The 25,360-nt window shown below is 41.5% G+C and overlaps 1 long non-coding RNA gene across 1 annotated transcript; it reads right to left on the bottom strand.

Moving 5' to 3' along the window:
• Positions 1-1,384: 1,384 nt before the first annotated feature.
• On the bottom strand, positions 1,385-24,154 carry LOC119088432. The gene is made up of 4 exons (XR_005092103.1): positions 24,142-24,154; positions 10,136-10,142; positions 2,604-2,607; positions 1,385-1,442 (listed from the first exon to the last, which is right to left on the bottom strand). It is a non-coding gene; the product is annotated as an uncharacterized LOC119088432 (long non-coding RNA).
• Between the last annotated feature and the right edge of the window lie 1,206 nt (positions 24,155-25,360).

The raw sequence follows: 25,360 nt of genomic DNA, 5'->3' as shown, positions 1-25,360 counted from the left end.
CTCTAAATACTTTTTCCCCAAAGGACTTTACTTGAAAAAAAAATGGCAATTCAGATCTGAAAAGGGGGACCCAAAAGATGAGCCTGAAACACCCTATCAAGGTTGTAATTAAGGACCAATAAAGGATTTTCTTTCTTTCTTTCAAATGGACTAGGGATCCAAGTTGAAAGGGCTCCCATTACCCAAAGGTGAGACAAGTAGTCATCAATAAGGATACATTTTAATGGACTGATAGCAGTGTAACGTGTTTCAATTCACAAATCCAGTCCTAAACTAACGAAATACTACCACAAAAAGTAATATCAGTAGTAACTAATGGGAAATTAGGGAAACAGTTCATTACTGAAAGCTGATAAAGTTGGGTATCAACTACTTACCTTTCTGTTTTTTTTTTTTTTTTTTTTTTTTTTTATTTTAAGTAAATTTATTTTACAACATCATTTAGTTCAACATAATAGCCACAGATTCCCCTGTTCTCCCACTCTCGCCCCCCTCCCCCTCCCCCCATCCCACCCCCCATTCCCACCTCCTCCAGATCAAGGTCTCCCTGAGGACCAGGGTCGACCTGGTAGACTCAGTCCAGCCAGGACCAGTCCCCCCCTCCCAGACCGAGCCAAGTGTCCCTGCATATGTCCCAGGATTCAAACAGCCAACTCATGCAACAAGCCAGGACCCGGCACCAACACACGGCTGCCTCCCAAACAGATCAAGCCAAATGACTGTCTCACCCGTTCAGGGGCCTGATGCAGTTGGGGGCCCTCAGCCTTTGGTTCATAGATCCTGTGCTTCCATTCGTTTGGCTATTTGTCCCTGTGCTTTATCCAACCCTGGCTTCAACAATTCTCGCTCATATAAACCCTCTTCTTTCTCACTAATTAGACTCCCAGTGCTCCACCAGGGCCCAGCCATGGATGTCTGCATCCAGATTCCTCAGACCTTCCTTGGATGGGGTTTATGGCACAACTAACAGGGTGTCTGGCCATCCCATCACCGGAGTAGGTCAGTTCCTGCCGTCTCTCGTCCATTGCCAGCAGTCTTTTCTGGCGGTATCTTTGTGGATCTCCGTGGGCCTCCCTAGCTCTCTGCTTCCTCCCCTTCTCATGTGGTCTTCATTTACCATGGTCTCCTATTCGTTGTTCTCCCTCTCTTTTCTTGATCCAGCTAGGATCTCCCACTCTCTTTCCCTCGACCGTCGCTCTTCATTGTTCCCACTCATGACCAGGCTGTTCATGTAGATCTCATCCACTTCTCCATGTCTTTTTTGGGGTCCCGTTTTCCAGGTAGCCTCACTGGTGATGTGAGTAGCAGTTCAGTCATCCTTGTTCCACATCTAGTATCTTCCTATGAGTGGGTACATACCATATTTGTCTTTCTGAGTCACTCCCGACCCGGGGAGGTAGTGACGAAAAATAACAATACAGGACTCTTTCGAAGCCCTGTACCTTTCTGTTTTAAAAGAGCTGCATTTCAAAGTAAGCGAATCGATGGCAAGGGTATTATTTCTTCATATTATTAAATGAAATGCTAAGTGAAGACAAAATGATGCAATAAGAAAATAAGGATTCAGTAACCACAGATGAACCAGTGGATCTAGGAAGTGTGACATCACAGAGAGACCCCTGGACATTAACTCTCCTGGTGAGAGTATAGGACTCCACCATGCAGCAGTTTCTAAAAACATAAAAAAATAAAATCTGATTTAATCAAGCCCCTAGTTCTCACTACCAATTTAAAGGAACAGAGGAACTCATTAAATGACACCATGGGATCCAATTAGCAAAGCCCAGACAGTATTTAGGAAAAACAACTCTGTTTCTTCAATGACTACATTATAAAGAAGAAAAAAAAAGGTGAGAAAGAGTGAGAGATGGAAGAGGACCTTCGGGTTCAGAGACTTAGGATAGATATCAACAATTGCAATGTGAGGGCGGATGAAATCACACTATAAAACATAGAAAGATTCAGATTAGCCAAAATGCAAATACTGATAGCTTTTAGAAATAGCTGTTCTAATAATGAATAATGAATGATGCTTTGATGGTATTTTTTAAGTGAAAAAGAAAAGAACTTCTAACGTTCAAAGATACAGTGGGAAGGGCTTGCAGACAAATTGATGCTTTGGCTGGGATTTGCTTCAGAGCAGTGGAGGTCCTGCAGGGGCAAGACCGTTACCTGGGTACGCAGCAGGAAGAAGATTGGCTGTGAACGCATACTTGTTGATGTGGGTGTTGGACATCTAGAGATTCATCATCTTCTCTTTATATGTGTTTGGCACTGCCCCATAATAATTTTTAATAAGGGATGAAGAAATGAAGAAGATGCTGGATTGCTATTAGGCATGCGAGAAATGCCTGAACCATTGACATCAAGCCCTCTCCCCCCACAAAGCTGTAAGATTTGAGACTTCTAGGAAGCCTTAACAGCTCCACTCTTATCACCTTCCCACATGGGTTGTACAGGGACTGCATCTTTTCTCCTTCCTTAAGTATTTTTGTTTTGTCTTCTATATGGCTCTGTTCAGACAGAGGTCCCTTGCCCTCCATACCTCACTTTAGAATCTTAATTTAGGACTAACTTGGGTTAACTTGGTACCATGTAAATACTTGGCTGCTAAGTAGTAAAAAAAAATGTGTCTTTCATGGGCTAGGAATCCCTGATTACGACTCCAGGGTCCAAGTCTTATCTGGAGTTCTTTTCCCAGTCAAATGCTTTTTTCCCCTTCCCTTAGTCAGATTGCATACTGTGGGTCTGTATAAACCTATACACATCTACAAAAGTTTAAACAAATAATTATCATATGTTCTAGCAATTCTACTAAAAATAATGATGAATAGGGTCTCTCAGAAGTATTTGTACACACATCCCAATATTGATATTTTCATAAAATCTAAAATATGAAAGCAGTCCAAGTATCTGTTAACAAGCGAATGGGTAAATAGACTGTGCTATATCCACATAATGGAATATTATATAGTCTTTAAAAAGGATGTTCTGCAATAAGCTGCAGCATGGATAAACTAAAGGACACTGTGCTAAATGAAATAAGCTGGTGACAAAAAGACAGATATCACATAATCTCATTTATACAAAAGTTGTAAAGTAGTTAAGATCCCAATGACAGAAAATAGAGTATTGTTTGCAAGGGACTTGGAGAAGGAAGACTGGAGAGTTGTTTAATAGACAGAGCTTTGGTTTTTAATTGTTGAAACAGAGACCTATTTGGATTAGACTGGCCTCAAACACATTCTATAGCTGGTTGTAAACTCCTGATCTTTTTGCGTCTACCTCCCAAGCGCTGGGACTAAAGTCATGGCAACTATATTTGATAGTGGAAATTACATCATCTACTTTATTGGGATGTTGGGCTAAATAAAGAGAGAGAGACAGAAAGATGTCGATAGAGACTATCAAATAATTATTAATTATTGCTACTTCTTGTTATTTTCAAGCAGACTGAGACCATATCTTGGCCAAGAGAGAACCTAGTACATTTGTCCAAAATTCATACAAGTGCTTTAGGGAAAACTGAATAGATTCACCAGCTAGACCTAGCACAGCAGCTGACTCTGAGCATACTGCCATGCTGGTGCAGAGGAAAAGGTCAGTTGCCACCTAGAAGGAGGTAAAAAGAGGCAGAACTGGAGGCAGCACGCTTTTTGTCAGTTTCTAGGGATCTCAATTGTTCTTGCTTCTAAACTGAATGAATCATAGAAAACTTTAGCCTGCGTCTAAAATGCACTTCCTGTATCTATAGTGTTTGCTTAGCCAATGTTTGGAACTGATAAGAGTGTTTCACTTACAGATTTTTATATGAAAGTCTTTGGCAAATAGCCATGGGGGAAGAATTTGGACAGCTGCAATTCGATCACTGGGTTTTAATGAGTTCAGTTTGAGTCAAGGAGTATGTTCATGACTTTACAAACATTAGCCAATGGGATACACAAAGGGCTAACATTTTTAATATGGCTTATTCTCGTAAAATTTATTTGTTGATGGTGTGGGGGTATGCCTGGGTCCTCACAAATCATAACCCAGAGCAGAGTCCAAGTTAATCTTGTGTGAAACTTAGGTCAATATCATGTTGAGTACCAGTATACAAATGTGGCAAAAATCAGGATATAAAAGTATCACTTTGTTATTCCCTGACTAAACCACACCTACAATATTATCCAAATTCTGCTCTCCAAAAATACAAAGAGGCATTAACAAACTTTCATATGTTCTAAGGATTGAAAATTTTTTGGAGATCATCACAGTTCAGAGACTAAATAAAGAGCAAAGATTTAGAGAGAGGCCAATCCTATCGCCAAGCACTCCACCAGCACAGAGATTATTTTAGGTGGTACCAGAGGAAATAGCTAGAATGATTGAATAGTTGAGGTTACAAATGTAATAACCTAATCACAACCAAACATGGATTCTAATGTTTGGATCTGACCCCAAATATGGTGAGTTTTCTGACACTAAAAGTAAGCTGGTGGGTGCTATACAACCAAGGTCAGCACTGTTATATGGCAACTTATGCATTGTCTAGAGAGTTACTTTGATAATCACAGTTACAGTCTAAATGTCTTAGTCTTCCAAAATCCATATTTTGAAATCTTAACCACAAAAGAGATAGTATGAAGAGGTGGGGCCCACTAGGAGATAGTTAGGCCATGTAGTCACAGTCCTCAAGTATGGGATTGGTGGCCTTGTTTAAAAGGCCCCATAGATCGGCCACTCTAAGGTCACAGCAAGAGGTGTCATCTACAAGCTGGGAGACCAGCCCTCTGGCAGTACCACCTTGCCCTTGGAAGTCCTAGCCACCAAAACTATGAGAAAGACACTTCTGCTGTTTATAAGTTACCCAGCCCATGACATTTGTTCTAGTAGCCCACACAGCCCAAGATAGTCACCAGACTCAACATTCTGTGCTTCCCTGAAAATTGCAGTTCGTGAGTGGCAATGTGGCATGGCCGTGCTGTTGGTTGGGAGAGATGTACATACACTTGGATTCTAATTCTAACCCTATAAGCTTGGTAAACAACAAAACAATTGTTAGCATTTCCAGGGCAGGTTTCCATTTATAAACAGGGATCATAATGGGAGTTGCCTCTCATCAGTTGTAAAATTTCAGCTAAAATTATCTGGCGCTCGGCATATTAATAACTTCCCTAGGAAAGACAAAGCAGAGCTCCGCTCCAGTTTGACAACACTGGGCCTTTCCTAGAGGGATCCAGTGATGAATTAGATGCTGTGTTTTGTTTCCCTTTGATTTGTTTTTATAAGAATGTGAGAACTTAAAGCAAGCTCCAATTCTTTCAATAAAGAATAATCCCTAAGGGGACACATTGGCAGGTTTTTGGGTGTGGGAAGCCCTCTCTGTGTATTTTGAAGCAGAAACCTGCCCTATGGGCAGATCCGATCAGCACCAGAATTTCCAATATCCTTCCCCATCAGGTTTTGGGGTGTCAGTCTTCTTGTTGGGCACACAGTCTGCTGTGGATGAAAACCACTGCCAGGGAATTTTGGACTAGAAAAGGGGACAACCTACCCTTTGTGGTTCTCAGACTCCACAAAAGGAAAAACACAGACCAGACTTTCCCTAAGACACCAGAAGAAATGGAAGATATGGGAGGCCCATAGCAAGGGCTCCATGTACAGATAGAGTGCACTTGAAATGTAGTAAGGGTCTCCAGGATAAAGATAGGACCAAAAGGAAACATTCCACAACCAAGAAAGCAGAGGTGAGGGGAAAGGTGGGATTCTAGCTATACCACTGAGCTAATCTCAGTTATTCTCAGACTCAGCCTTCTCCCTTGTCCAAGAATGGGACATTGTCTGTTCTTCACATCAGTTCCTGCTGGTGAGTAAGGAAAGTGCGTGGCTCCTAATTGAGAGAAAGCAGCCCCACAAGGCTTGTGAACAAATGAATATGCGCTCCAACCTACTGATGCATCTTTGAACTCTGATTTCACTTCTCAGGAGCCCAATTTCATTACAGGCAAGTGCTCTGTGCTGCAGAGAATGGCAGAGAGGGAAATAATGAAATTATACCCTCTTTGTTTAGACTTCAATGGCATCACAAAGCACAGAAACCTTCCATGATATCACCTCCTCTTAATGTGAATATTTACTGCCTGGATCCCTTGAGTAATATCGTCTTTCCTTCACACTCTGTTCAATTTCAGGTTTCAATTTCAGTAATTTTATTGACATGACAACATACACAAATGCCGCTGGAGTTAATCCAGCAATGCTCTATGTCTGGGGCCCGTTTTATATCCTCTCCATCTTTTCTATTATTCTCCATCTCTCATTTGGTGATATGCTGTCAGGGGATAGGAGGGTTATCTGACTGTCCTTATTTTCCTTGGAAATTACGGGGAATTTCCCCTCACTTCTTAGATGGCAGTCTATCGCATTTTAAGGCAGCCTGATAAAAGAATGCGATCTATTTTCTTTATGCGTTATCCACAGGAGGCTTCTTGCCCATCTCTCTGGCTCCCCTGATATCAAAGCCTGTCTCATGAAAGTTTCAAATCATCTTGTGCCTGTTGTGGTTGTTTTTTGCCTTGGTATTTGGGGGACTAGAACTGTAGATTTTAAACTATTAAAGATTTGAAGGATATGCTGGTTTCTTTAGCTTCAAGCACAAATTACTATCAACTGAGTTTCTTAAAGAGCAGAACTGTATTGTCTCCTGGTCTCAAAGATCAGAAACCCCAAACCAAGGTGTTTTCAAAGGCCCAAGAAGGAACCCTTGCTTAACTCTTCCTGGTGGAGATTCATCCTGGGTGTTCCTTGCCTTGTGGGTGTGCATCACTCCAAACTCTGCCACCATGGGCTAGCGATGTCCTCTCTGCATCTGTATTTCTTTCTTTAAATAAAAGCTAGCCGTTGGCTCAAGCCTGACTCTAATCAAGTCTGGTTTTCTCTGGACTTGATCACATCTGTAAAGACTATTTTCAAATAAGGTCACAATCACATGTACTGGGGTTTGAGTTTAAATATATCCTTTAGCACAGTGGTTCTCTATCTTCCCAATGCTGTGACCCTTTAGGACAGTACCTCATGTTGTGGTGACCCCTCCCCCAACCATAAAATTATTTCATTGCTACTTCATAACTGTAATTTTGCTACTGTATGAATTGTCATGTAAATATCTGAAATGCAGGATCTCTGATATATGACACCCCAAAGGAGTTCTGACCTACAGGTTGAAAAGCACTGCTTAATAGAACACAGTTCAACCCACATGGGAATGTTTGGTGGAAATGTGGCAATATGTAAATGTGACCCTTGGGTATTTGTTGCTAGAACATCAGGGTGGCATGGTCACACTCTGGTTTGTAGCCTGGAGTTTCGAACCTTCTTAAAAGATGTTTGAGTCTAGAAGTGAACAACCTCCTAAACAGAAAGAGATATGACTTTCCTAACTGTATTTTGTGTTGGCATCTAAATACACAGAAGTTGAGACAGTATAAACATAGGTATTGATGAAGTACTGACAGCCATGTGACTCACTTTAGTCCACCTCCCCTCTGATATACGTAAGTACCAGGGAAATATAAGACAATCAGAAGTTATGAAATACCGTAGCACTACAATGCCCCCCTTCCATTCTTTTCAGCAGCAGGGCTGGTCTTGAGATGTTTTCTGTGTGCACAATGAACAATACTGTAATCCCTATGTCAGTAGTTCTGATGGCTCAGAAAGAGACATCTTCATCATGAGAGTCAAGGGGAAGATGCAACTAATAAGCATCCCTATGGAAGAGATGTGGGATATGTGCCTGGAGGCATCATCTCTCCCAGCTGGATGGCATGATCATAATAGGTCACTTTAGTACCACCTCAGTGACAGTAGCAAAGGCCCCCTGGCCTAGATACATTCCCTTATCTTCCATGTCCAGATGACCTCAAAGTCTGCCCTTCCCATATCCAACCCCTTCTATTTCTCTCTAGTCTCTGGTCTTCTCTAGTCTTCATAATTTCTCATCTGGACAACTGGAGTAGTCTTCCAATTGGCGACTTATCATGGGGCTTCTCGTTCTGATCCAGTTTGCACACAACTGTGAGTTCTTTCCATACTCACAGCTTTACAGTACCCAGAACCTGGCATAGCTCCTCACCCCCTGAAGATGTTATCCTAACTTCTGAATGCATCCAAACCTCCTGGAGAGATTGTTGAAACTAAGATTTCTAGCTGCAACTCAAGGGTTCACTGTTCATTTACTGGAGTCGGGGCTGAGCATTTGTAGCTCTAACAAGCTCGTTGATGCTGTAGTGTCACTGGTCCACAGACACTTTGGAACCACTGGCCTGTCATTCAAATAATTCATAGCAATCATGGACTGACTCTAGCTGTCTCTCCAGCTTCTTTCCTTTCACTCTACCCACTGATGTTTGAACTCTAGCAGAATGATGTACTTGCATTTCCTGGTAGACACAATGTTCTTTCCCAGAACTGTCATATCCCATTCTTCCAATTTACCCACTTGATGCATCTTGAGAACCTTGCTCAGGCATTACTGTCCTGCTGATATCTATAGTGAGATCTCCATTTGCATCCTGCCTCAGATGCTTTATGCATGATGTCAATGCTTTCCTATTTTCATGCATCCTTCAGTCCCTCCCTAACTAGACTACAGGGTCTTTTAATTTTATTTTATCTTATTTTTTGAAATACTGGGGATTGACCGTGGGACCCCATGCATATTAAGCAAATGCTCTACCACTAAGCTATAGCTACAATAATTAGACTAAAAGATGCTGAAATGCTAGAATCCTGCCCTTTGGATAGTTTTTCCTGATATCCAAAAGATGCCCTATCAGTGTTTGTACTTCTTCAATTAACTAGAAAAATTAGTTGAATAATTCTGCACAGTGAAGAATCTATACTGTCTTTTTGTGCCGTGTAAATCCTTATTTTCTTCTCTATGGAAAACTCAGAAAATTCTTTCATTATTCAAACTTGGAGAATGAGTAAATACATATCAGAAACTGTCTGTTTGAACTTTCCCTTCACAATACTCAGATCAATTAAAAACAAAAGGGTATTAAACTGTGTGTGTGCATGTGTAGAAGCATGTGTGTATTAAAATGTTTTAGGAATAAGTAGACATAAACAAACAAAATAAGCCACCATGGAATTGGAAAACACAAGGACACTGAGAAAGCACATCAACTGATATGGGAGGTCTACCATAGGAAGGATCTCTGTAGATCTCAGTGATCCATTACTATTGTACACATGTCAGAGGAAGCTAGCCAGAGTTGCCCCTCCAGGAAGACTACATAAATAAGGAGGTGGGGACATCAAATAATCTCCTCCATGTCATGATGACATGGAAGTTGAGCAAAGACAAGAAGGGAAAACCATAGTTGGGAGGCTTGGGTTCTTGTATGTTTATATAATTGGGAACTACTAGGGTCGATAGATCCCATCCAATGCTTCTCCTGCTGGTCCTGGTAATTCAATATGGGTAATTTTCACAGCTATGACCATATTTCTTTGGCTTTCTGTCAATCAGTACTCAATTATGCAACTGAGTCCTCAAGCATGGAACATTCTGGGTCTGACAAAAAGTGAGCGCCCCTGATGTTCGGGGCACTAGGAAGTGGTGTGGCGTTGAACTATATACCATTGAATGCCTGTTGCTTGGGAAGGTTTCCTTTTCCTGAGGCCTGCCTGCAGGGAAAGAAGAATACAGAAGGGGCAGCTACATTGTTCTAGTTCGGAAACAGAGAAACCTATGTTATAGGTTCGGTACTGAGACAGAGATGCGTCTATCAGCCCAGCTTTGTCAAAGGTAGACTTCAATCACTAACAATGCACAATTCTGCCTTACCTGAGTAAGACTAAGCTGGTAGCTCAATAGCCATTTTAGATTCTGTCATAGCTAAAAATAAGAAAAACATGAACTACCAGAAACTGGGCAACATATTTTTAATGGTCTTGGGAATACAGAAATAATCAGGGAAAAGCTATAAGGAAGCCAAGACTGACGTTGCACAGGAATGCTGTGCTAAGCATTTTTCAGGTTCAAAGCCCATGATGGTATATCAGTCCCTTGGCACTGATGCCAGCTCAGACCTTAGAACTAACAGATGCTCCCCCAAGTCTGGGGTTTTCTCTTTTTACAGTAAACAATGAGTCTAGCAGTGGCAGGGTCACTGTACAAAAAGGTCTACAGAGTATTCACCATGTAGACATGAAGTTACACTATTAAATCTTTTTTGAACTAGTGTGTTTTTCTATTTAAAGTACAGAGTCTGAAACTGTACGCTAAATTGAGTGAGAGGCTTTGTCTTCCCATTGCAGCAGTCATTGAAGAGTCTGTTTCCTTTTCTACAGTCTGAACAATGCTAAGACTGACTGTCATTCCATCGTGGTGCAAACCTGCCTGCAATTGCCTTGGTATTTTTAGTCATTTCTGCAAACCCCTGTAGGTCAATGTACCCCAGCTGCCATTTTGTCCTTCCTGCCTATTCTAGCAATTCTTGCCTTGAATTCCTAACTCCTGTTACCTGTCCCAGAATCCCTTTGACATCAGAAATCCCAGGATTATTGGCAGTATCTCCCATAATTAACTCCATCCTTCAGATACAGCCCCACCAAGTTTCTTAAGACATCCATGTCTCTTTCACCTGTGCCTTCTTTATCTTTATTGATTAAATGAAAGGGTACATCCAGGGTGCTCCAGGGGAGCAGACCCAAGATGAATATTGCATCCTTCGTAATAAATGTGTCCTAACAATACGATCTCTCTGAGCACCCTGACTCAGTCCCCAAATACTGCACTGAAAAGTTGTGTCTTCTCTACCTCAGTACTGCAGGTCAGTGGTTCCCAGGGAACATTACAGGGTTGTAAAGTAGTCATCTAGAGAGCTCACTAAAGCACAAATTTCTGGGATCCACTCTTAAAATCTGATTCAACAGATGATTGTTATTTTCCTAGATGACTCTGATACTACACTTTAAAAACAACCATGCACTTAGTCTATCTTGACACACAAGCTGCAAAGGATCATCACAGCATGACATTAGACCAATGTCAAATGCAAGCTCCCATGTCAGTGAATGCAAAATCATGGGTACATTCACCAACATCGAATCCTCTCCTGTAGAGTATTACTTCCTTTTCTAGTTCAACACCCATAAGAACTGTTCACACACACATGCTCTGGTCTCTACAAACCCTTCAGGCTCTAAGCTATTTTTCCCATAGCAGGACTGGTTTTCTCTCTTTAGGCAATGTTGACATCTGGCCTTTGTTACTGGCCTAGATTAATGAGGGAGAGGGGGTGAGGGAATATCTTATGAAATCTTGTGGGGTGGCTACCTCATGTAAGGTCATTGCATGGTCTCCAAACAAGAAAAGCCTACTATCTTCTGCTCTGACAAAGGGATAAGGATCCTTTGCCATTGTGGAAAGCCCACAGGAGACTGTGGCCTCAAGATCTCCTGGTTCCTTTAGTCAAATTGCCCTATCCCAGGGTTCCACTGGTTTCCTGATCAAGACATGGCCATGGCATGGGAGACTTGCCCAGCCATCCATCCCTCTCCTTTGCAGCGCTGACAAACATCATTACAGCTGGATGTTTTTCCAGACCTCAGGAGATTGCTCTGTGGCTTCAGAAGACATTTCTGGTTTACACAGAATTTGGCTGATCTGAAATGGTCACTTTTAAGGTTCTAATAGAGGTTTTTAAAGCCTATGCACCCTATATTTCCCAGAATTATCATTGTACCTATCAGATATCATAACAAATAATTTCTGCCCAGATACCATCTGTGTGTGCCCTACCTACTGTGTGCAGCCTTAAGTTATAGCGCTATAAAATCCACTAGAATTCATGAGTGAGACAACAAAGGCACAGAGGTAATAGATAAGAGAAAATTCACACAAAGAGCATGAAGAAAATCCCTACTGTTTTCTATTTGCCAAAAAAGGGAAGAGGAGATTGGAATTTATAAAAAAAAATAGTATGTTTATAATATGTCACATGGTACTAAGTATTGCTCATTGGCCAGGGAAAAAGAAAGGGGGGATTAAAATGCAATCTTTTTATGAATCATGTTCAAAGAATATTAGCCATCTGATGCCACTGAAAAGCATACAGCATTAAGAATCTTGGGTCTCCCCTTCTAAAGTGTGTGGTTTTAGCTAAACCCCATAACTTTAAGGGTAAAGTTTTTCTGATGAGCTGAAGTAATCATAGGCACACTTTAAAAATTTTTCATCATTTAGGCATCACTGCCCTCTGTTATCCAGTGCTCATGTATTTTAAACCATCATCTCATGTGTTTTGTTTATGCTTTGCTATTTCAGACAGATAAATCTGGTCCACCTTATTTTATCTTGGCCCCTTCAGATTCTTCTACATTGTTAGCAATAATATATATTCAAAATTCGTATCCCAGTTCCAGGACTCAGGTAAGACTTCAAGGACAGTGTTAGTTACTGTGGTGGTGGAAATAGAGATAGAGGGCTGTGCTATCAGTGATGTCCTCATATTTGATGATTGCACACAGTTACTTCATTCTACACACTAGAGGTGTATGAGCCCATTTCAGGAGGAAAATGAACAAACAGATGAACAGGTTTATGTCCTGAAAATATACTCCAGGGTCTCTGCTTGGTTCCATGGAATCAAAAGTATGGAGATAACTATCCCCTCTCTTGGTTGGATTTGAAGCCTACTCTACATGAGGCAATGCATGCCTGGTACTGCAAACATGGTCAACACCCATGACTTCCCTAGTAGCTGTAGCCCTCAGGGGAGAACATATTCATGGGTTTTGTTGTTGTTGTTGTTGTTGTTGTGTGGTTCTTTTTCTTTTTACTTGTGTGTTTGTTTGGTTTGGTTTATTTAGGGTTTTTTGTTCTAAATTGTCATGTTGTCAAACTTCTTTTAAATATTTATGTCTGTATCTCTATTTGTGCTGCTCTCGACCCTGATTTCAAAGAAGCTTCTTACTACAGAGGGCAGTGGTTAATGCAGAGACTTGTAATTGCTCAGGGTGCTGAAAATAAGCAACTGTGAGTGCTCAGGCATGCATGATATATATATATATCATGCATATATATATATATATATATATATCATGCATATATATATATATATCAAGGCCCTCTCCCAAGGCTCAGGGAGCATAATGGAAGACTGGGCTAAAACAGTTTCAGAGCCTGAAGATGAGGAGGAGTGTTGTGAAAGGACAGTCTCTGGACATGGCATGGTTGTTACATATGTCAACTCACAGCCACTGCTGTTATCTGCACAAGGCAAAGCCAGGCAAAATTTCCAGCAGGAAGCAGGGTGGGGCTCCTAATGTTCTTCGTCCAGCTATGGAGCCAAAGGTAGTTGATGGCTGCCTGAGGTAGGGTCACTTTTCTTTGGGGTGGGTAGCCATTGGAAGGTTGCCCATGTCCCATTGGCTGACCCCATACACATGCCCATATGGGTAGCACTAATTGGGCTGAGTAGGTTATTTATTTTTTTTTTGTTAAGTGTGGAATTGTGAGGGAGATAGGAGAAATGTTGGGGGGAATGAGGAAGCTAGAGGAAAGGAATGGAGAATGATTAAGATATATTGCCCATACATAAGAAATTTTCAAAAGAAAACTTTCAAAACTATGCAGACAGGGAGGTAGTCTCTGAGCACAGTTAGCCCCCCTCTTTAACCTCAGTTCCTCGAGTCATCACAGAATCTGCTGCTTCCCCGTCTTCCCTCTGCTGGTGTTGTGTTCCCACCAGCAGTGTGGTCTCCGTCACTGCCCTGGGAGGTACCATGGTCTCTGCTTCTCCTCTGGACCTGAAGATGTCAGCTCTGTCAGGAAGAATCTCCCTTCCCTACTCCATCAGAAAGGACCACTGATATATATCAGAGTCTAGATGGTGCCAAAATGCCAGCTGCGAATGATGGGGCCATTCTCTACCCAACACCTGCTTTAGAGGAAGTGAACTGTGCTCCAGTATCTGCCAAAGTGTTTAGAGCATTGGCTCTTTCAGGTTTACTTCTGGCCTCCTAATGTTCATGGAGGAAGAACAGGCATTGTCTCTGCCCTGCTCGCTGCTGCATCTACATACCACACTGTGACTGCTACATATTAATGTCTCAGTAAAAGTGTTTTGGATGAATGGCTGAGTCCAATGAGTACTGGGCGAGGAGAAAACACGATGCCTGTCTGCCAACAAACAGGGCTTTTGTTCTGGACACATGGACTGTGCCTGGCTCCTTCTCCCTCTGGGGTGTGTTCACACAGGATGCTCGTCGATCTCCATTAAACACAGCTATCTGGCAGAAGAGCTCCTCCAATTTGCCAGCCATGCCAAGATATAGCTGGAGGTTCAACTACACCATCGGGCAGGAGGCCAAGAAGGCATTGCTATCCTATTTCCCATCTTAAATAACTAACACCCCACATTATTCAGTCAGGCTTGCCAGACCATGTTAAACAATATGCAGCAGGTGATCACTGCAGGGGCCAAAGAACACAATGCTCACCGAACAGAGAACCCCAAACTGGCCCATAAAATTTAACATTCTATTCCTTCTCTTTCCTCCAAGTCCATCCCTTGTTGATGCAGAAAAATCAAAATTCTGATAAACTTAATTTCCTACCTCCTGCTGTCATAGGGACAATTCCAAAATGTGTGCAGAAATATCTCTTCCACCACATGCTTTCCTTTCCACTCTACTACAGGCACAATCATCTTGGGATTTCTTCTTTAAGAGCTGTAACCTGCTCTGCCTTCACCTGGAGAGAAAGAAACATCTTCAACCTTTTCACCCAGGATCTTGTATGTTTCATTTCCTCAAAAGTCGAGAGAATTGCAGAGAAAGGGCTCAGGAATCAAGAGCACTTGTGTCTTCGGTTTTCTATTGCTGTGATAAAACACCATGGCCCTAGATAAGCTGGGGAGGAAAGGATTTATTTCACCCCACAGCTTGTAGTCCATCATCCAAGGAAGTCAGAGCAGAAATTCAAGGCAGGAACCCAAAGGCAGGAACAGAAGTAGAAGCCATAGAAGGGTCCTGCTTGCAACTTGCTCTTTGTGGCTTGCTTATCCTGCTTTCTTATAGCACTCAGGACCATCAGCCAAGGAGTGGTACTGCCCATAGCAAGGTGTGCACTCCTACAACAATTATCTACCAAGAAAATGCATGCTAGGCTTGCTCACAGCTCAATCTGTGGGGACACTGTCTCGGATAAGGCTCCTTCTTCCTAAATGTCTCTCGATTGTATGTCAAAATGACATAAAACCAGCCAGGACAACTTGTCCCACAGTCATGATGACCAGAGTTCAGATCCTAATACCCATATAATAATCCAGACATTCTCTAAAAATGTTTTTAAACTCTCTAAGGGTGGTGAAGCCAGGTGGATTGCTGGGATTTGCTGGTTTCCAGACTAGTAAAGAGGCCTGGGTTCAGAAAGAGACCGTGCTTCAGAGGGACAGAAGGAAAGTGAATGAAGAGGACACCTGACACCTTCTTCTGGCCTCTGTGTACAAGCTAAGCACATCCACCAGAAAGCACACACATGTATACACACACGTAGGCATATAAACAAACAAATAAATAAAACTTTAAAGAGAAGTCCAGAGGATCAAGAGAACATGTAAATGCAGCATTTCACCAATTCTATCCCAAAATACTATAAAAATACAAGCAAATCCCATCATAAATATGTTATTGCCATAGCTTACAAGTTAATCCCCAACACCCATAGGCAATAACATTTCCCAAGGAAGAAATATAATGTGTTCAGGAAACAATGCATCTGCTGCAATTGAGAATTGGATTGTTAACACTACCCCGCAGGTCTCAGCACAGGCTAAGCCCTGGCTCATCACAATCTTGGAAATGACCTACTGACTCTGAACAAAGCCGTCAGAGAGCATGTGGTAGTCCATTGCTGAGCTAACTGCTCCCTGATGCTCTGACCATGCTAAAGATGGTGATGTTCCTGGAGGCATCTTCTCTTGGGGTGGATGATGAGGTGTGTGGAGGCCCACAAAGGTTTCCTAGTGGGATATGAGCTTGCTTTACCCAGCAGGGCTTCATTAGAGGATTGCTTGACCACATGTGTGGTTGCCAGGTGATTGGAAAGGGTCTGCACTTGCTTGGCTATACTAGGGGGAGGTCTTTTGCTCCACCCCTTGGCATTCCTATAAAAGGCCCTTTAGAAGAGACCAAAGAGGCTGATGGATAATGATCCAGGCCCTCCTGAGGCTATCCTGTGTTTCTGTTTCTCTCCCCTCTATCTTTCTATCTAAATATTTCTCACTTCACCCTCCTCAAGAGTACCCTGGGGAAAAAGTGAGAGGGGGCCTCTCACAGAGAAATGGGTAGGCCCTCCCACAGAGATGGACATCATTCTCATGGGCTTTGAGACCTTGATTTCTTGGTATGTCCCTTCTACCATTGAATCTGCTCCTTACTATTGGAGGATTTATTAAGGCAGCTCCATGTAGTTAAAAGGGAGGTTTATTTGGGAGTAACTTACAACAAGTAAAGGGATAGGTTACAGGATCCGGGAGAGGTGAAATGCGGTCCAGCAGTGTTCTCTGGAGAACTATGCTCAGTCTACATCCAGGATCACCAGGATCACCAAGAGAGCTGGCGCATCTGGATCTCGGGTCTTAAGGGCTCTCATCTTGGTCCCGCCTCGGGGGCAGGCCATAGGTAGGCACAACAGTTACCGGAAGCCTCAGTGGGGGTAGTACTTCCAGGTCAAAGCTGGAACAGCTGTCCACTACAATGCAGGTTGTGGGATGCAACACCCAAACACAATCAGGAGATCTAAACAGCCAGCAGCTTTTGCAGTTAGAAGCCAGTCTGTTTACCAGAGGCCATCACTACTGGCCTTCACCTTGTACACTCACACTTGAGGACACATTAAGCATCCGAAGTCACAGTGACACATTCAATGTAGCTAGCTGTGTGAGATGTTACTGGAGAAATTTATCCTAAGTTCTACTGCAGAGGTCTGCCGCTGGCAGAGAGGAAGCTGTTTCCCCTTGCTGGGTTGAAGCAGGTCAGTACCTCTGTCTGCTGCAGTAACGCTCTCAACCGGTGAGACTTCTAGTATGAAACGTCGATCTCTGGGCAGTGAGAGATGCAGAAGCAAAGCAGGCTTCTGTGGTCATTTGGTGATTCCACTTGACCCCAGACTTAGAGGAGGTAGTTCAAAGAAAGGTCTGGAAGGTCCCACAGCCTACAGGGAAAGCCACTTCCCAGAACAACCACAGAAAATGTATGTGCTAGTGGCTTAACCCTATGCTCCAGAAAGCAAAAATGTTGGGGTTTGAATATTGGCCCTACCTGTGGAACTTTAAAAAACTGACAGTTAACCCTTCTGAGGTTCTTTCCTGATCTGTAAAGTTCAGATGCTGGACCTGTTGCCCAAATCAGGAATTTCCCATGATGAATCACGTAGAGCGTCCGACACAGATGCTACTTAATAGTGTTTGTGCTCAGCAAGTCATTAAGCAGAACAAGGGACACAGATTGAAACAGAGCTGGGCTCAAACTCCATGTACAGTCTTTACTGTAACCAGCAGGACTCGTGTCCTCTTTGGATTTCCATTTTTCATCCATGCAAAGAGAATTGCTTCAGAGTTGCTGGAAGGTTCAGTGAGCAAGTGCCTGGCATGAGAGATTTCATGGAACGAAGTATGAGAGACCCACTGGAGTTTCGATTTTCTGGTTCCTGGGGCTGTATATTTGGATCAGGACCCAACTCTCTGCCTCACTTTGAAGACAAACTGAGTGGGTACATCCTTACAACAGCTCCTCCTCTTCACCAGCTACTCCTCCTCACCAGCTACTCCTCTCACTAGTTCCTCCTCCTATTACCACCTCCTCCTCACCAGCTACTCCTTCTCATCAGCTCCTCTTCCTCATCAGCTCCTCTTCCTCACCAGCTCTTCCTCACCAGCTCCTCCTCCTCACCAGTTCCTCCTCCTCACCAACTAATTCTCTAGGGCTGACTTTGTCCTCCCTGCTCTCTTCCTGTTCTAAACTGTCTATCTTGGTTTTTTTCTTGGGGGGGGGAGTTTTTGTTTGTTTTTTAAGTTTAAGAGTTACAGAAAAGTTACAGAAACCCTACAGAGAATTCCCACACAAGCCACATCTAGCTCCCAATGATCAGAGCCTGACATTCATAGGGTACACCTGTCACTAGTGAACCATGCTGACACCTGATGGTGGACTGAAGTCCAGACTTCGCTCAGATACAGCAAGTTCACATACCTTCGATTTTATCATTGATCCTGAATATTGCCCAGGATGCCATGCTCTATGTAGACATCGGATTTCTTGAGATTCCTCTAGGTGTGAGTTTCTCAGACTTCCCTTCGTTTTTTGATAGTCTTAGTTTTAAAACTTGAGGCACTCTGGTCAAATGTTTTTCTAGAATATACTCTAGTTTTAGGTTGTCTGATATTTTTCTTGTGATTGTACTAGGGCTGTGGTGTTGGCCTATTTTGTCTTGTTTGTGCTGGGGATGATCTCCATGGAGGTAGCATGCCATGTTTGACACATCCTATCAAGACTACAAGCTTTCTGGCTTTCTGGAGCCCATTACCTATGGTTGGACACTTTTCTCACTCTTGATGCAGGGGGAGAGGCTTGGTCCTGCCTCAACTGAATGTGTCAAGTTTTGCTGTCCTCCCATGAGAGGCCTTACCCTTTTGGAGCAGAGGATGGGTGAGGGGGATCATGTGGCTGGAGTTCTGTTTGTAAGCATCTTGGCCACAAGCTCATCCTTTTAGGCCTTTCCATTCTGTGTTGTTTGGAAAAAATTAACTATATCCACACTCAAGGAGTAGGAAGTTAAAGGTAAGAAAATTACATGAGTGATTTGTAGTTCTTACACATAGGAGGCACATTTCTTTCCATGACTTATTTAGTCACTTACTTATTTCAGCGCTGATGGGTGTTTATTTTATGCTGATACAACCCAGTGCCACTCTGATTCCACCCATTAGCCATTGGGAATTTATGCGGCTGACTCTGTGGCCCTTTGACAAACCCTGTCGCTGTGTATTTTCAAACACTTCTCTAACTTTTGGGCATTGTCTGATGCTCCAGGATCATCTTATAGGTTCCCTTCCCCCACAATAAATCATTTCTCCAGGATCACTGGACCTTTCTGTGAGAGACTATATCTGAGACAAGGATCTGAATCGTGGTATGTGCACTGTGACTAGAATGCTAATGGATCTAAACCTTCTCAGCTGACAGAGGATAAAATATATGTGCTCCTAACCCATTGATATATACATATCTACAAAGATTTTAACATGCATTCATCTGTATCTATATAAACTGAAATATGAGTTCATAGATCAATGTCTCCTACTCTGCTAGCACCATCTGGATTCTTCTAACTTCCCTTGTCTGTCTACATCATCCATGGAAATCCAATTCCCAATGTCCATTCATTTAGTCCCTTAGTTGTAGCACACATGAACAATAGTTTCTGAATTGTTAATCTGTACCACCATGGGAAACTCACATTTTTAGCCACAGTAGTATTTATGTGCAGTTCCTTTGTCTTTAGTCTATAGTCCTCTCTCATTTCTAAAGTTCCCGAGATGAGCATCTTTTCCCTTATACCCTCAGCAAGGCTTTTTTCATCTAGGCTTGGTGGTACATACCTTTAATGGAAGGCTCAGGGGGCAGAGGCAGTGGATCTCTGTAAGTTCAAGGACAGCCTGATACACAGAGAGTTCCAGGATGGCCAGAGTTACATAGAGACCCTGTCTAAAATATTTTTAAAGGGCTTTTTCATATATTTGTAATATAATTAGAGTCTTTTACCCAGTCTACATTCAGTCCTAGAACCATCCTGAGTGGTTGTTTACATGAGTATGTGTTAAGGCTCACTCACTGTGCTGTAAATTCTATGGATCTTGGCAAATGTGTGATGCATGCACGCACCATTACATCATCATACAAAATAACTTATTCACCTCAAAATGCTCCCATGAGCTGCACCTGCTCAGACTTCTTCTTTTCCTTCCCTGACAGCATAGAGTCTGTTCACTGACTCCACAGCTTTGCCTTTTTCAGAGCATGATGGAATTGGAACTGAACATATGTTTTCCAACGGCTTCTTCCACTTGACAATATGCATTTAAGGTTCTGCCATGTCTTTCTGTATCTTTATAGCTCATTCCTTTTTAATCACTGAATGGTATTCCTTTGTGTGGAAGTGCTGTAGGTTGTTGATTCCTTCGCCTATTGGAAATCATCTTGGTTGCTTCCAATTTGGGACAATTAAAAACAAAAATACAGTGAATTTTTGTGTGAAGGTTTTCCTGCTTCAAATCAGCAGACTAAAAGCCTGAGTACAGTTATCGAATGATATGACAAGGCTGTTTAGCCTTGCTCAGAACTGCCAAGTTGCCGTGAATGTGACTGCACCACTTTATATCCCTGCCATCAGTGAGTGATACTCCAGGTTTCACATCCCCACCAAACATTACCTTCAGCATTTTGGGTGTTAGCCATCCTAAGAGGTATGCAGAGACATCTTGTTTTTGTTTTGATTTGAAATCCCCTAGCAACAAATGATGTAAGCATTTTTTAGTTTTTTATTTGCCATCTGTATCTCTTCTGTGGTATCTGTTCAGAACTTCTGCCTCTCTTTAATTGCCTTATTTTTAAGAGTTTTCTTTTTTAGGAGTTGTCTGCTTTCTAAGAGTTATGTGTAGGGTTTACATGAAAGTCTTTTATCAGACACATCTCTTATAAATATTTTCTTTCAATTGGTGGCTTTCAACAGTGTCTTTTACAGAAATGAAATGTTTAGTTTATTTATTTGTCTGTGTATACATGTGCAGGTGTTGAGGAGTGCACATGTATGCATGCATGTAAAGGCCAGATCTCAGCTTCAGGTGCCATTCCTCCGGAGCTGTCCATCTTTTATTTTGTTTGTTTGATTTTTGTTTTGTTTTTGACACAGAACCTGAGGTTTGAGGATTAGGCTGGGCTGGCTCACCATCAACACCCAAAGAATTCACATGTCTCTCCTTCAGTGCTTGGGATTACAAACTCATGCTACCACACCTGCTTTTTATGTGAATGTGGGGAATTGTATTGGTTACTCTTTTACTGCTGTGATAAGACACCATGGCCATGGCAACTTACAGGAAGAAGGACTTATCTATGCTCATGGTTCCAGAGGGATAAAAGTCATCACCATCACCATGGGAAAACATGGCAGCCAGCAGGCAGGACTACTAGAGCAGCAGGTTGAGAGTTCGCATCTTAAACCACAAGCATGCAGCAGAGACAGTGAATTCAAAATAGGCAAGGTTCTAAACTTCCAAAGCCCAACTCCAGTGACATAGTCCTTCCTAAAACAAGGGCATACCTCCTAAAACCCCCAAATGGCACCATCAGTTGGGGACCAAGTATTCAAATATCTGAGCTTATGTGGGATATTCTCATCCAAACTAACACAGGGAGTGAACACAGGTAGGTTCTCATTGTTGCATGAATATGAAAGTGGTGTTTTTATTACATTTATCTATCTGTTTGGGGTCTGTGTGTGTGTGTGTGTGTGTGTGTGGTAGTGTACTTGGGAAGGTCAGGCGACAACCTGCAGGACTTCATTCTCACCTTCTGCCATGTCCCAAGAGTCACCAGACTTAGTGGTGAGTACTTTAACCCATTGAACCATTTTGCAAGTCTGAAAATGTTTATTTTAATAAAACCCAACTTGTCAATTTTCTCTTTCATGAGTTGCATGTTTGGCATTATACCTGAAACCACATTGCCCAACATAAGATCACCTGGATATTTCTCCTGCCTCTTCTTTTGACAGTTTCTAGTTTGTATTTACATGTAAGTCTGTGCTCCATTTTGAGTACAGCTTTGTGAGTGTGAAAGATCTGTGTCTATGTTCGGTGCTTAGGCTCCATTCTCTACCGCATTGCCATCACTCCATTTGTTGGTGTGGGATCCCTTCTCAGGCTCTGTTCTGTCCCCTCGGGCCATGTGCCTATTCAGTTGCCCCACCCACACTGCAATGCTATAACGTTTTCATAAGTCTTGTGATCAGGCAGTGAAAAGTCTGTTTTAGTTTCGCTTCAGTTGCTGTGGTGAAGCATCTGGACCAAAAGCAACATTGGAAGGAGAGGGTTTATTCGGGTTATAAATCCAGGTTTTAGGCCATCCCTTCATTGTATCAAGAGCTTGAGACAGCTACTCATACACATTCATAGTGTAGAGCAGAGAGAAACAAATACACCCATGATGCCTGCTTGCTTCTTCCTTTGCAGCTTTCTCTAACCCATAGTCTAGCCCCCATCCCAAGGAATGTTTCCACTCACAGTGGGCTGGGTCTTCTTATATGAATCAAGAGTCAAGACAATCCCCCAGACATCCCATTGGCCAATCTGACCTAGATAATTTCTCTATTGAGATTCCCTGCCCAGGTGATCCTAGGCTATGCCAAGCTGACATTTAAAATTAACCAGCATAGATCCCAACTTTAGCCTTCAATATTGCCTTGACTGTTCCGGGTCTTTTGCTTTTCCATAAAAACTTGAGGAACAGTTTTCTTGTATCTGCAGAATGCTCCGCTGGGATATTGATTGGAATTACATTGAATCTATAGGCAATTTGGGAAAAACTGACATCTTAAATGTGTTGTGTCTCAATCCATAAACACAGTCTATCTCTGCAATTATTTAGATCTCCTTTGATTTCTTTTGTCACAGTTATAATTTTTTTTTTTAACATACTGACTCTCTGCATGCAGTGTTGCAGTCACAGCTAATGTACTTTTTTTTGGAAGAGTCTCAATAAGTGGTCATTTTTCTAGTTCATTTCTGCTTGTTCATTGGGGGATATAATATGGAAAAATACTACTTTAGAATTTTTTTTCTAAATAATAGTTCCCATTATCTTGTTGAAATCATTAGTTTCTGGAGTTTCTTAATTATTTTGGATGTTCTATATAAACACTCATATCGAATGTTAATGATTTCTTTGTCTCCTTCCTATCTGTACATCTGTTCTTGTCTTTCTCCAGTAGATGAGATTCACCAGGAGATACTACAAAAACAGAGTAAGAGAAAAGAGTTCCATCTCTTCTTTAAGGAAGGATGCTAAGAAGGATATTCATAGACTATTTTATTGAGTCGAGGATGTTCCCTCATTACTAGGTGGCTGAAACTTGCTATCATAAATGTGTGTTGGATTTTTTTTTATATCAATTGGTATAACCATATGATTTTTCTTCCCTATCCTTTTGACATAGTTGATTTTATTGATTCATTTCTGAATATTGACTTAGTCTTGAATTCTCATTTAAGTGAGAAAAGATCCCATCTAGGCATGGTGTGTGACTTCTTTTACACATTATTGACTGATTTGGTGGTATTTTGTCAAGAACTTTTGTACTTGTATTCTTAAGAAATGGTCTATAGCTGTGGTACACAAATTTGCTGAAGACAGACACATTCAGCAGCCTGGCTACACATTTAGATTTTAATAATTAAAAAAAAGAAAAGAAATGGTCTATGTTTTTACTCTTTTATACTCTCCTATCTGGTCTTAGTACTAAAATAATGTTGGCTGATTAAGTGAGGTTAAGAAATGTTACCTCCAATTACTTTTCTAGAAGCAATTGTGGAGAATTTGTATCATTCCTTCCTAAAATATTAGATAATATTCACCAATAAAATCATCTGTACTTGTTCTCTCTTTTAGAAGGTCATTGTGTATTAAGTCAATTTTTCTTATTAGATGCAAGCCTATTAATATTACTTCTCCATGTGTATTTGAACAGCTTTGTCTTTGAAGCACGGTATATGATACAGTCTGAATGTGTGTCTCAAAATTAACATGTGGTGCACTAGTGGGGGTTGCATAGATTTTGAATATGGAATCCTGACAATGCCATCAGAGAACTGCACTCCTCTACTGCCCTCTTGTATGTGTGATCACAGAGCTCACCCCTTTTTAGGCCCCTCCTCCTTCTGCCATGTAAGGCATGGAAACATGGTCCTCAGGAGATATTTTGTAGCCTCCGTAACTGTGAGAAGTCAAATTTCTCTTCTTCATAGATTACTGGGTAACAGACATTATGTTTTATCAGCACAAAACAGGCTAAAACAAATAATTGACCCACTTTATCTAATTATTGCATTTCTAGGCATAAGGTAGTATACAGCAGTCATTCAATTTGCTTCCAATGTTTACGATGTCAAGGTTGGGGATTCTTTAACTTCATTTGCAAAGAATAAATTCACTGGACAGAGAATTCCACATTGGTAGATTTTTTCTCTAAACACTAAATATACCACTCTCTTCTCATTTGCAGGATTTCTGACAGGCAGTCCACTGTAATTTTTATCCTTTAAATTTTGCGATGGTTTCATGGTTTTGTGTTACTGCTGCTTTCCGCTTACTTCAAGATTTTCTTCTCCTTTTGTCTCCTGATATTTTCTCAGCCCATTAGATCCATGGTTTGGTGTGGCCACTGTACTTAAAAATTCCGGAACATTCTCAGTCATGATTAACTGAAATATTTCTTTTTCTTCCATGTTTTCCAGTTTTACTTATATTTTTGATACTATCTCACAGTATTGGATATTTAATTCCACATTCTTCCCTTTACATCTCAGTTGGAAAAGTATCTATTGGCTGTCTTAAGTTTCACTGATTCTTTCTTCAGTTGAGTCTAAATTGCCTCTTGAAGCAATTCTCCACTTCTCCATGCCTTTGATTTCTAGGCTTTCCTTTTAATTCCTTTTTAGTGTTTCCATCTCTTTGCTTAATTACTTGTCTTTGTATCTTGTCTAATTTTCCATTAGATGCCTTTATATTAATCATAGTTATCTTAAATTTACAGGTATTTCTAGCATCTGTCTCATATATGTACTGATGATTATTTTGTGTCTTTAAATTTCACATTTGGAATATTTTATAATTTTCTTTGTTTAATTGAACAAGATGTATTATATAATAGAAATTGAGGTAAATGGGCCTTTAATGTGAAGATTTATTTTAATGGGACTGGGAATCTCACTGTTTAATGTCTGTTTTAGTTATAAAAATCAGAGGCTGAAATTCCACATGTACCTTTGTTTCTGTCTCAACTCTTGTCTTAGGGACCGCCCTATGCATTGCTTCTTGATAAGAGTCTACGTCTTGCTGCCCTGTCACTTATTACACTTGGGACCTAATGATGTGGTAATAAGGAGTTGAGGTAGAGGACCAATCAACAATCTTCCCATTAAGAGTTTGTCTTTTAGTGTGAGGTCATATCTTGGACTTCACATGTGTTGAGACTTCTTTTTCAGATGATTCTGGATCCTGTCAGCTGGAAATTTATACTAACCGT

The sequence above is a fragment of the Peromyscus leucopus genome, chromosome 7 (genome assembly GCF_004664715.2).
Source record: "Peromyscus leucopus breed LL Stock chromosome 7, UCI_PerLeu_2.1, whole genome shotgun sequence".
Taxonomy (NCBI): Eukaryota; Metazoa; Chordata; class Mammalia; order Rodentia; family Cricetidae; genus Peromyscus; species Peromyscus leucopus.
The sequence above is the reverse complement of the archived record's forward strand: the minus strand, read 5'-3'. Positions and strand labels throughout refer to the sequence as shown.